The 11999-nt window shown below is 31.8% G+C and overlaps 1 long non-coding RNA gene across 1 annotated transcript in view; it reads left to right on the top strand.

The window, feature by feature from the left end:
* The first annotated feature begins 7044 nt into the window (after window positions 1–7044).
* Window positions 7045–11999, top strand: part of LOC134271081 (uncharacterized) — a 32904-nt gene continuing 27949 nt past the window's right edge. Inside the window, exon 1 of the long non-coding RNA XR_009992954.1 lies at window positions 7045–8107. This is a non-coding gene — a long non-coding RNA (uncharacterized LOC134271081). The remainder of the gene's footprint in view (window positions 8108–11999) is intronic.

Genomic DNA, 11999 nt, shown 5'->3' with positions numbered 1-11999 from the left:
AATGATGATTATTATCACCAATATTTATTTATTCATAAAACAGTATAAGTGGAAATTTTATTGAGGATTTAATTTTGGCATTATAAGGGAGGGTGCTGAGATTGCTAAAATTGAATATTGCTAAAAATTAATTGCCTTTTATTTGCAATAGCATCTTCAGTGATAACCATTTTTAAATCGCTAAAATTGAATATCGCTAAAAATAAAATACCAGTTATTAAGGAGAAATCGCTAAATTTGCGTCTCGCTAAAATTTCCACTTATACGGTGTATAAAATATTCATAAATTTAAGATTTTCAGGTAACATTTGCAAAATTATCTGCCAACTTCTTGAAAAACTGTGTCTATATATTGAAAATCGTTAATAGTTAATAATGAGTCTACCAGATTCACTTTACAATACATGCACAGTTCACCACTGTTCCACTGGCAGAATATTATGTATTTATTTGCATACATATTTTTTGGTATTAGATATTTATAGTATAATCCACACCAAAATTGCAGTTAATGGAAGACTGTACCAGCCCAATCTTTCCACAGATCCTGGTTTTACGTACTGACATCTTGTTAATACTACTACAGAGGACCTAGAGTCTTATTGATCTACACAAGGCAGAATGAACTATTCATCGTGGGGAGTAAGGCTCCTTCCTGCTACTTTGTCAGGATGACCTAATTAGAAGTAATGAATCTTTTTTTTTTATCTCTAGCAGCAGTCTTGTTGGTAGAAGTATTGATCCATCAATAGGTTGTAGCAAGAAGCCTTTTCCCCCCTTTTCATTCAGACAAGCTCGCATGACTGATAACCGTGTCAATGTGTTGGTTGCCCTCATTAGTCCCAGACATCAAACAAAAGCAACATAAACAACTCTCTGTGCTCTTATTGGAAAGCTTATCAGGTTAAGGAGCAACATCTAGAGACAATTCTTCTTTACACAAAATATTTTTTTCTTCTTTTGGGTACAGTAAAACTCAGTTATAAAGAACTTGTTTATGAGGAAATCTCAGTTATATGGAATTCTTTGCTTTTCACAGTGTTTCTTATATAGAAGTAAAGAATCTGTAAATTCTACATTCCAATGACTTCCTTTTAATTGATTTTAATGTTAAATTTATAGCAAAATAATAAATATATAAACAAAAGACATTATTTTATAGCTGAAATTGACTTTGTTATTCTTGTTTCCATTGTTTTAATTTGATGGGGTAAAAGTTTATGGGTTAAAGCATAATTTTGCAAGCTTGTGGGGACATAATTTTGAGGTTAGGTTGTTATAGAGTAGATTCAATACATTGAAAAAAAAAGAAGTTTTTTCTATTAATTCATAGGTAAAAGTCAGCCATGATTAAATCCATGAGCAATAGTCCCACCTCTCTCCCCCCCCCCCCCCTCCCAAGGAATAAGACTGATTCCACTGCATTATTGGTCTGATATCTCAAAATTAAAATTGCAGTATCCAAACATCATTCTGTTCTCTGCTAGAAGAGAAACTGCACAAATATTAATTGAACTGGATCAAAAAATCATAGTTACTGGAAAAAAATTTCAATTTTAATTAATTGAAGACTTATAATTTCTCTATGTCTCCTACTTATTGCATAATGGAAGAAGGTAGTGTTATCTCTAGAAAGCATTACTCTGCATTATACATTAAAGGTAATGAAGAGAAGACAGCATCATCAGCATGAATCATTACTCTACATCATATGGAGAGAACAGGATATCATCAGGGGGTAGCATTGTCAGTAGAAAGCATTACTGTATATCAAAGGGGGTAAAGAAGGGTGGTAATATTGTCAGTAGAAAGCATTACTCTAGATCAAAGGGGGTAAAGAAGGGTGGTAATTTTGTCAGTAGAAAGCATTACTCTATATCAGAGGGGATAAAGAAGGGGGGTAATATTGTCAGTAGAAAGAATTACTCTACATCCAAGGGTTGAGGAGGGGGAGCATTGTCAGTAGAAAGCATTACTCAAAATCAAAGGTTTAAGGAGGGGGAGCATTGTTAGTTACTCTATATCATTACTCTATATCAAAGGGGGTAAAAAGGGGGAGCATTGTCAGTATAAAGCATTACTGTACATCAAATGGGTAAGGAGAGGGTAGTACTGTCAGTAGAAAGCCAGGGAAAACATTGTCAGTAGAAAGCATTTATTGCTCTACATCAAAGGGGTAAGGAGAGGAAAGCTATAAAGCTAACTGTATATCAGTGGGGGTAAGGACAGGGTAGTATTGTCAGTAAAAAGCATTACTCTACATCACGGATGTATAGACAGGGTAGCATTGTCAGTAGAAAGCATTAAAGTACATCAAAGGGGTAAGGTGGGGTAGTATTGTCAGTAAAAAGCATTAATCTACATCACGGGAGTATAGACAGGGTAGCATTGTCAGTAGAAAGCATTAAAGTACATCAAAGGGATAAGGTGGGGTAGTATTGTCAGTAGGAAGCATTACTCTACACCACAGGAGTATAGACAGGGTAGTGGTCAGTAGAAAGCATTAATCTACAGTACCTGGCCATAAGTCTGTCATAAAAATGGCTGCCGAAATATCAAAATTCTGGAAGCCAATTTTTTTTCTCTTTAGCGTTGGTAAATAAATCACTCTATACAAGCTGCTGCTGAATAGTTCCTTTCTATAGAGTGTATACAATAATTCTATGACGTCATTTTATAAAAGTGACGTATTATCTGTCAAATGTTTAGCAACTGACAAGATGGCTACTAAAGGTAAACAAATGTCTACCCCTATGAAAAATGCGATAATAACTATGTCTGAGAGTGGATACACCCAACAGGACATTGCAGCTATTCTTTCTGAGCCAGTCTGGGATTTCATTTCTCAAGCGATACAAGACGCGCGGATGCGAAAATAAGCATCAAAGCGGACGACCTAGGTGCGAGGAGATCGTAAGATACTTCGATGTGTGAAACTCAACAGACGGCAAACTTTGGGTGAAATAACTGATGAAGTGAACTCGAAGTTACCAAGTTATCTAGTCACGGTAGAAGACGTTTAATTTAAACTTTACAAGAGGAAAACCAGGTAAGACCCTGGGAATTCGATCTGTATGTAAATTGGTGTCGAGGGAAATTACATTGGACAGTGAATAATAATTGGAAAAAGGTGATTTTCAGACAAACCCAGGTTGTGATTGACCAAAATAAGCAGTTTACATCAGAAGACCCGGGTAAGGCGACCCGAGTGTCTTGGCGTCCGTGGAAACGGAAAGTACTCGGCGATGTTTTGGGGGTGTACACCACAAGGAATAACATTTACAGAGGTAGATGGTAATATTTTAAAATTCCCAAAAATACATTAACATTTTGGATACAAATTTATGGCCAGTTATTTTGCGTCATTTCCCGAATGGTGACTATTTATTTCAGGATGATAATGCACCGGTTCACTCCTCTAACGCCACAAAATCTTGGAAAACTGAAAACGATATTAAATGTCTTACTTGGCCATCACAATCTCCAGATATCAATGTAATTGAGAACGTGTGGAGAACCATAAAAATACGTCTTCAGAGACAGGTACACAATATTCATAATCGTGAAGACCTCATCTTGAAAGTAAAGGAAATATGGCGGTCCTTGCCTCAGCACTACATTCAGAGCCTGTACGCTTCATTTCCAAGGCGAATTCGACAAGTTATTAAATCTAAGGTTCAGGCAACTAAATACTAGAGATGAAAGGGTAAGTGCTTAATATTTATAGATTTTTTTTTATTTTAGAATTTTGCGTTCACGTTGTTCACGTTACGTTACGTCAGCCATTTTATGACAGACTTTTGGCCAGGTACTGTACAACAAAGGGGTAAGGAGGAGGTATCTTTGTCAGCAGAAAGCAGTACTGTATATCAAAGGGGTTATGAAGGGGAGCAATGTCAGTATAGAGCATTACTCTACATCAAAGGGATAAGGAAGGGAGCATTGTCAGTAGAAAGCATTACTCTACATCAAAGGGGTAAGGGAAGTAGTATTGTCAGTAGAAAGCATTACTCTACATCAAGGGAGTATAGACAGGGTAGTATTGTCATTAGAAAGCATTAATCTACATCAAAGGGGTAAGGAGGGAGCATTAACAGTAGAAAGCATTACTCTACATCAAGGGGGTAAGGGAAGTAGTATTGTCAGTAGAAATCATAACTACTACATAAAAGGGGTAAGAAGAGGGTAGCAATATCAGTAGAAAGCATTACTCTATCTCAAAGTGGTAAGGACTGGGTAGTTTTGACAGTAGAAATCATTCCACTACATCAAAGGGATAAGAAGGAGAAGCATTGCCAGTAGAAAGTTAACTCTACACCAAAGGGGTAAGGACAGTGTAGTAATGCCCACATCAAAGGGGTAAGGAGGGGGTATTTTTGTCAGTAAAAGGCATTACTCTACGACAAAGGGTAGAGAAATGATGATAAGCTGCCCTAAAGGTTACATCCCAAAAAAAGTCAAAATGAAGGAGAGAGGTTATCATATCCAATGCTTAAATACTTCTCTTAAAGAAACTAGGAGCTGCAGTTATTTTGTATTCAGATAAACTGATTTGATTCATAATCTTATCCCCTAACCCCTTTTTTTTCTTGAATTTTGGGAGAAAACAAAACTGATTGCTCAGTTTAATCTAGATCTTTTTCTGAATACTCCAATATTAATTTCTTTTGCTAAATCAGTGCTCCAAGTCGCACTTACTTTTAGGTCGCTAAATGGCGACCTAAAACTTTTTTTGGTCGCCATTAACAAATTTTTCACTCGCCATGATGAAAACATGTGAATAACACAATTAAAACAATCAACTAACATACACATGTGTTATGTTTTTATTAAATCAAAGATTATTGATTACTCTGACTAGAAATCTTTTGATAGTTGAAGGATATATTTTTATTAAATACAACCACCCTTTGTATGGTACACAGAAGAACACACGTAATCTGATCCTAGAATTAAAGTTTAATCAAAAGAAAATAAAACTTTGACAGTTGTTGAGACAGGACTTTGCCAATCGTTTATCATGTTTACCTGTTTACTTACTACCAAGTATCTAACCCATAACGCAGTCGTTATCAATGCCGCCAAAACACATAATTAATTGTGATATGCAAGCCATTGACCAAATACTTTATTAACCAGGTCAGAGAAACTTTAGAAAGTTTACGACGTTTGGATGCCATTCTCTCAGAGACGTTATGTATATACATTTCTGGTTCTATCAAACTTTACTATTACAGCATGCTGTCATAACATTTTATTATACTTTCATGTTAAATACTAAAATCTGATTGGTTTAGATGCAGTTAACAATCCGTTCGATTACCCTGAGCCTTAGCAACACACGTGGCAACGGGTAACACAACGGTAATGCCACATGCGTGGAAATTATGCAACATACGGTTCAATTTCTAGTCGCAAAACCAATTTTTTGCGCGTTTGCAAATGTGACTGTTAACTTGACGTCAATAAAAGCTTGCGTCCGATATAGCTTACTTGAAAACAACAAATATAAAACATTTTATGTAGGAAACATGCTTGCGAACATAAATATTGAAATTTTATATGATTAATGACTAATTCGAGTATCAAACAAACAATAAGGAGATTAGTGAACCGGTGAGTGTGAAAGCTTTCTATACATGAACGTAAAGACGATCGACGGTTCTTTTTTTTTTTTTTTGCTGACGCCGTAAATAAGTCATTTATATAATAAAATAAAGGTATTCTGGCTATAATTAATTTAACATGTTTATATATACTATCACTTTTTACCAAAAGATTTTCAACCTCCGCTAAGTAGCTGCAGTCGGTTGACAATGGTATTTCCTTGGGGTGTCAATTTCAAATGTTACCCTAAAAAACTGTATATTTATATAACGTGATCCAAAAATACGGCGCTTTGTAAAGTGTGTTAAAATGTATATCTTCAAACATTGTCTTGATAGAGAATCTTGAAAACGTAAATCTCAATCCCGATCATAAAAAAAACGTCCTTTAAATTTTCTATCAAAATGCGACATAGTTTTAATTTCATCGCAAAACCAATTTTTTGGTCTCGAATGCGATCTGTTTTAAACCAAAATGGAGCACTGTAAATATAAAACATTTTATTAAGAAAAAAATGAGTCAACATAAAACTGGGTATGTAGTTTTGATTAGTAAACAATCATCCAATATCAGTAAACACACAGTGAGATATTGTTAGATTACAGTTTTAAAAACAAGGACAAATCAAAGGATGTTCTGCAGAGCTATATGTCCCTTAATTCTTAAAATAAAGGTATTCTGGCTATAATTAATTTCTCAATGTTTATATACTATCACTTTTTACCAAAGAGATTTTTAATAATAAGCACCATCATTTTTATATTTTTTTGGGGTCAAATTTAAACTTTATATGAGCAGAAATGACCAGTTATTAACCCCAACCCCAATACATATATAATTTAATAAAAAAAACATGGCATTGCAGATTTTTAATTGATTATTATAATTAAATTTATAAAAAGTAATTGTAATGGAAGGGTGAGGTCCATTATACTTGAAAATTATTTAGTTTTAGGGGGTAAATTAAAATGATAGCTCTATTTTTGTAAGAGTTGTGCCCCCTATCAACAGACTTTTGGGGATTTAGAGTCTTGATATAAATATCCTCAAAGGAATGTTTCAGAAAAATAAATGCATGAAAACATTTCATAAAAATAAGAAAGCCTCTCAAAAGAAAAAAGAAGCAAAATTTAAAGGCTGACTGTTTAAATGATAATTTTAATACAATAAATCTAGTTATTAAATTGCAAATGGAACCCTGAATCAATGCACTACAAGACCTTTCTTTGAAATTGCATTCTTCTGCCTTTTTGAAATGGAACTTCTTTTCAAACCACTGACACTTCTACTGAATTGCATTCTATTTGCTTTTTCTCCATGTTAAATTAAAAATTTCTCGGATACAAACACTGCATTTAAAAAAAAAAGAAAATAAATTTATAAAAAGATGGTTCAACAAACCTATAAATAGATTAATTTCAATGATACAGCAAAAAACATCCGCGAAATAAATAATCCTCTCACACATGTACGCTATTTCTAGAGCGACAGAATAGGCGGGAAAGTGTCAAATATGCAAGGAAACGAAATTTGCATGCATTAACAATTTCTAACAAAAACCCCAGTATTGCGCGCATTTTCCCCGATTCGCTTGTTAAGTATTTAAATTACGTAATCTCCTTGAAGTTTTACACCTGATTATTAATAGTTATTCTGCATTTGTGCAACTGCCATTTTGTATGATAAATAGTGCATGTTTCTGCAGGTTTAAACGTTCGCTGGTGCAGGAATACACACTGCGCCGGTGCATACAGGCAACTTGCACAACTCAACTATTACGCAATTTGTTTATAAATCGAGTTTGATGCACACTGCAGTTTTTCATGCAAAGATATGGAGCAACTTCTGAATAACATCGATTTTAAACTAAAGTATTAAATTAGCAGCTTGGATGTTTCTTTACAACAACTTTAGTAGGAATTAGCTTCTGTTCCGATTTGGGATTTTTTCTGAGAATTAAAATGGCTCAATATCATCTGCTGTAGTGTTACGCTTGTTGTGGTTATTCCTCAGTATAGGAGATATATTGATCGTTCCAATTCGTGAAAATATATCAACACAATCAGTGGAATTAAAAGACCTAGGCATTGCCTAAGTTTTTTCGCTATGAAATCGAGTGGTATGAAAGCTCACCTCAAGTGATCTCGAATGACCAGGTCAGCGCGAACATCTGTCTGTGTTAACCCGCTCTAGCACGACGACCTGAAATGCCCTCTTGGCGAGGGCGTTCTGGCCTACCGGCATACCAAAGAGACGATGGGAATCTGCCTGGCTTAGGAAAGGTTCTCAGCAGTTTTTTCACCAGATGGATCCTTAAAATTAATGATGCTATATCCACACAATTTCAAAAGTTTTCAAAAAGTATCACGAAACATAACTCGCATGATTACATTCAAAACGCCAAGAACCATAGATTGACCTTCCTTCAGAAGGGCAGACGAATTCCTAATTCTCCCTACTGCTACTGGTGACGACATAAAGAGAGGGCACGGTCTACAAAGTAAGCTATAAGTTGATTGGTTAAAACTAGCGCAATAAATAGGCGTAATCCACGAAAATTATTTCATTGGATTTTTTTAAAAATAGCATCACAAGACTGTTGGAGAGATTTTCAAAATCCTAAAAATGTAATTATTCATCAAGTTAAGAATATGCTTTATCTAATTACCATTTCATTTCCCGGTTTTTGGTGCGTTGAATTGTTGCAGTAGTTTTTAAAAAAAAAAAGACCAAAAAAAAAAATGAATTCCATTGAAAATTGAACGTTTTAGTGAATAATCCTGAATTGGCATAACCAACTTATTCATTAATGATTAAAGAATTTATTATTTAATAAGGGATTTAATGTATATGAAATTTTCTTAAATTACCATATTACAGAAAAAGATATTTGAATTTAGTAAAAAAATATATATATATATTCCACACAGAAGCAGAACATATGTTTTAGTCTGGCCAATAATATTATAAAACATAAACTTAATTTGGATATAGATTATAGATTTTCAACAAACGAAATCCCTTTTTTGTCCATAAAATTTCCAGGAAATGTCTGTTTGTTCGCTCCACATTAACTGGAAATTATTTTATATAGATTTGTCTGGTTTCCCAACTGCTTTTAAACCATAAAATTATCATTTTTAAATTTCATAAACTAAAGCATTTGTGATCACTTTAGATATATAGTCGTTTAAACCCTCTTTTCCATTTTCTACCATTTACTTTAATGATACTCATAATGAAAAACAAACTTCTATTTTAGCACCGTGTTAACTTGGTTGTACTCATATCCAATGAAAATACTGTTACTGCATATAAACTGAACAGAAAAAAATCACACTAGAAGTGCTAAATTTATATTTATTATGCACAAACACCTAGCATAAGTCTGGTCCATTCATAATGAAAAAAAAAATCGAATACTGCAGATATTGACATAAATTCGATCAATTACTATAACAGTAAAAAATTCATCAGACCCAATCGATGATCTAAATACAAGTCTAAGTACAAAAAGAATGTGACTGAAAATTGTTTTTGAGTTGTTTTAAAACACATCTAATATAAAGATTTTTATCTGCTGTTGCAAGAAATATGCACAAGTAACCTAACCCCTTGGCATAGATTTGGTAACCATTAGTAACCGACTAAACATTTGCCATCTATATTTGTTGGGAACCTTCACTGTTAGGGACCGCCCTGTCTGGGTTTTCAATTAAGCTGAAATGATAAGGTTAAAAAGAATAAACGATGAATGTTCTTTTTTACCTTGTAAACATATTACTAGTCCGTATTAAGATATGTTTATAATGCTGATTCTTTCTATAAATTATATTGTTCCTTTTAAGAAAAGGATGATTGATGGGTTTTTTTTTAATTCAATTTCTATTGTTTAAGAGAAAAAATATAATAACTATAGTTAAACAGATTAAGAACTAAAATTAAGAGAAAAAAAAAGAAGGGGGGTCTGTAAACTGTTAGCAAAAGTTTTATGCTTGTCATCCATACATAGCAAATATATATTTGATAAGAATTTTGTGTGACTTGTCGAAAAAGCTTTTTATAATTGAAAAGAATGCTGCTTTTGAATGAAATCTTTAAAAAATGTTTGAAGGTAAACAGCACGAATAGATGTAGCAAATCCTAATTCTAGCATTTGTATTATTTAGCATTTGTAAGTCATACCAAAAAAAATTAATAGAATATGATTTGGGACATTCTTTCAGCCTCCCCCTTTTTAAATTATTATTTCAAATTGACATAGCCCTAAAAACTTAACTGTTTTTCTAGTATAGAAAAATACCGTTTGTTCCTTCCCTTCCTTAGTTTTTTAATATTCATTTTATGAAGTGTTAAAGATCAAAATACGATTTTTAAAAACAACTATTGATATTTTGATCATAAAATGTGAAATTTCTGAATACATGTTTGTGTTTTAGAGTTAGTATAATTATATTTTCTTAAGAGTTGAGATAAAGATTTACTAAGCTCATGTCTACAATTTTTTTTTCTTAATTTTTGACTACTCTTTCAAAATTAAGTATTTCAACTTTTCGAATGTATATCAATATATTATCTACAAGAGTAATTTTTTTTCTGAGAATAATATTTAAAATTGTTGTTACTAATCAAGGTAATACATAACACGGTTGAAATCATATTCAAAAATAGTTCATATCTTCTAAGGCACACGAAATAAATAACTAGAAATCTCTATTCATTATTAAATGATATATTTCTTTTTATAAATATTATAGACATTTATTTCTTTGCCATATCATGCTTATATTGAAGACATTGTTTGAGCCTGCACATATTTCATCTACGTGCGGTTTGTCCTGTCCTATAATAAAATCTAACCTTTGTTTCTATAGACCTTGTTTTTGGACACGTATATTAATAGTCTTCAATGACAGTCAAGGCCATTTCTTGAGGTTAAAGGTCAGACATGGTGATGTAATCTATGAATCTTTCTTTTCTCTTCGTTGAATTTTCTTAAAACTTCAAATTAATCTCAAATTTAGAGGTACCTTTCCTTTGTTTTGAAATATTTCAAATTCCTTATCATTTCACTTTTTCTAAAAATTCAGTTAAATAATAGCATACTTACTCACGAATATGCTATTCACAAAACTTTATTCCATATTTACATTATAGGGTACAAAAATATATCAATTTTCATACATTAAACTGAGCTTTAGAAACTCTGATATTGATGACCTTTATAAATAGTATTACCACTTTATAAATAGTATTACCACAAACTTTTGTAACAAATTAGAAGGTTATATTTGGACAATTTGTTTTAAAAAATGTAGAGGTTGATTTATGTTCAGATTATGCACATTAAGAGTTTTTTTTTTCTTTAAACAAAATGTGAAAAAAAAATCAAAATTCTTAAATGATCAATATGAGAAACACATAAATTGACGTTTTTTATAATTATTCTTTTCATTTTAGTGTGCCCATCAGATGCATGTCCATGTGTTAACCAAAATATCATTTAAAATAAATCGTTGAACAACTAAAAAATTATATAAACATATTCCTAAAAAAGGAGAACCAAGCAAATTAAAAAACAGAAAGAGAAGAAGAAAAAAAAAACACTAAAACAAATTTTTAAAAAACAAACAAAGTCAAAACAACAAGAAAAAAAATAAAACAAAACAAACAACAGCTTCCGTTTTATCGAGAGTAAAAGATGAAAATTCAGCAAAAATTGCCTTCATTAATAATGTAAATAATCATAATAAAAAAAAATGGATTATAATAGCATCATGTAGAAACATGTTTTACTATGCGGTTTGTTTGGTTTTTTTTTGTTTTTTTTTTGTTTGTTTGTTTGTTTGTTTTTTTTTTTTTTGTTGTTGTTTTTTTTTGTTTGTTTTTTATTGAAACAGAATTCGTTAATTACATTTTTAAAAATTTTCTTTGAAAATACAAAATAGATATTTATTTCCTAGCAGGGTATTATGTATATCATACATATTTTTTTTTTAACAAAGATTAAAAATTAACATACAAATATATACATATGCATTAAAATATATTTATATATGTACTTAATGTTAAGATTTATATTTGAAAAAAAAAGAGCGCGCATTTGTAGAGTTTTTATTAACCGAACTTTTTAATTGATTAAATGCACATGTATGTTTTCAATAATTACGTGACCTAGTTTAATATATTTCAAGAAAGAATCTATTCAAAACACACATAGTAGAGGTAAAATAAAAATTTAGAATCCAAGATATTCAACTAGGGCGACAAGATTACAAACCCAACAACTAAACGATAACAATGAAAGAGATAAAATAACTATATAAAAAAAAAAAAAACTAACCAAAAAATTCCTCATATTGTTAAATATTTAAATAAATTTACAAATATTT

This window comes from Saccostrea cucullata, unplaced genomic scaffold (assembly GCF_032062105.1).
Source record: "Saccostrea cucullata isolate Sc308-1 unplaced genomic scaffold, CSIRO_AGI_Scuc_v1 ctg186, whole genome shotgun sequence".
NCBI classification, from domain to species: domain Eukaryota; kingdom Metazoa; phylum Mollusca; class Bivalvia; order Ostreida; family Ostreidae; genus Saccostrea; species Saccostrea cuccullata.
The sequence above is the reverse complement of the archived record's forward strand: the minus strand, read 5'-3'. Positions and strand labels throughout refer to the sequence as shown.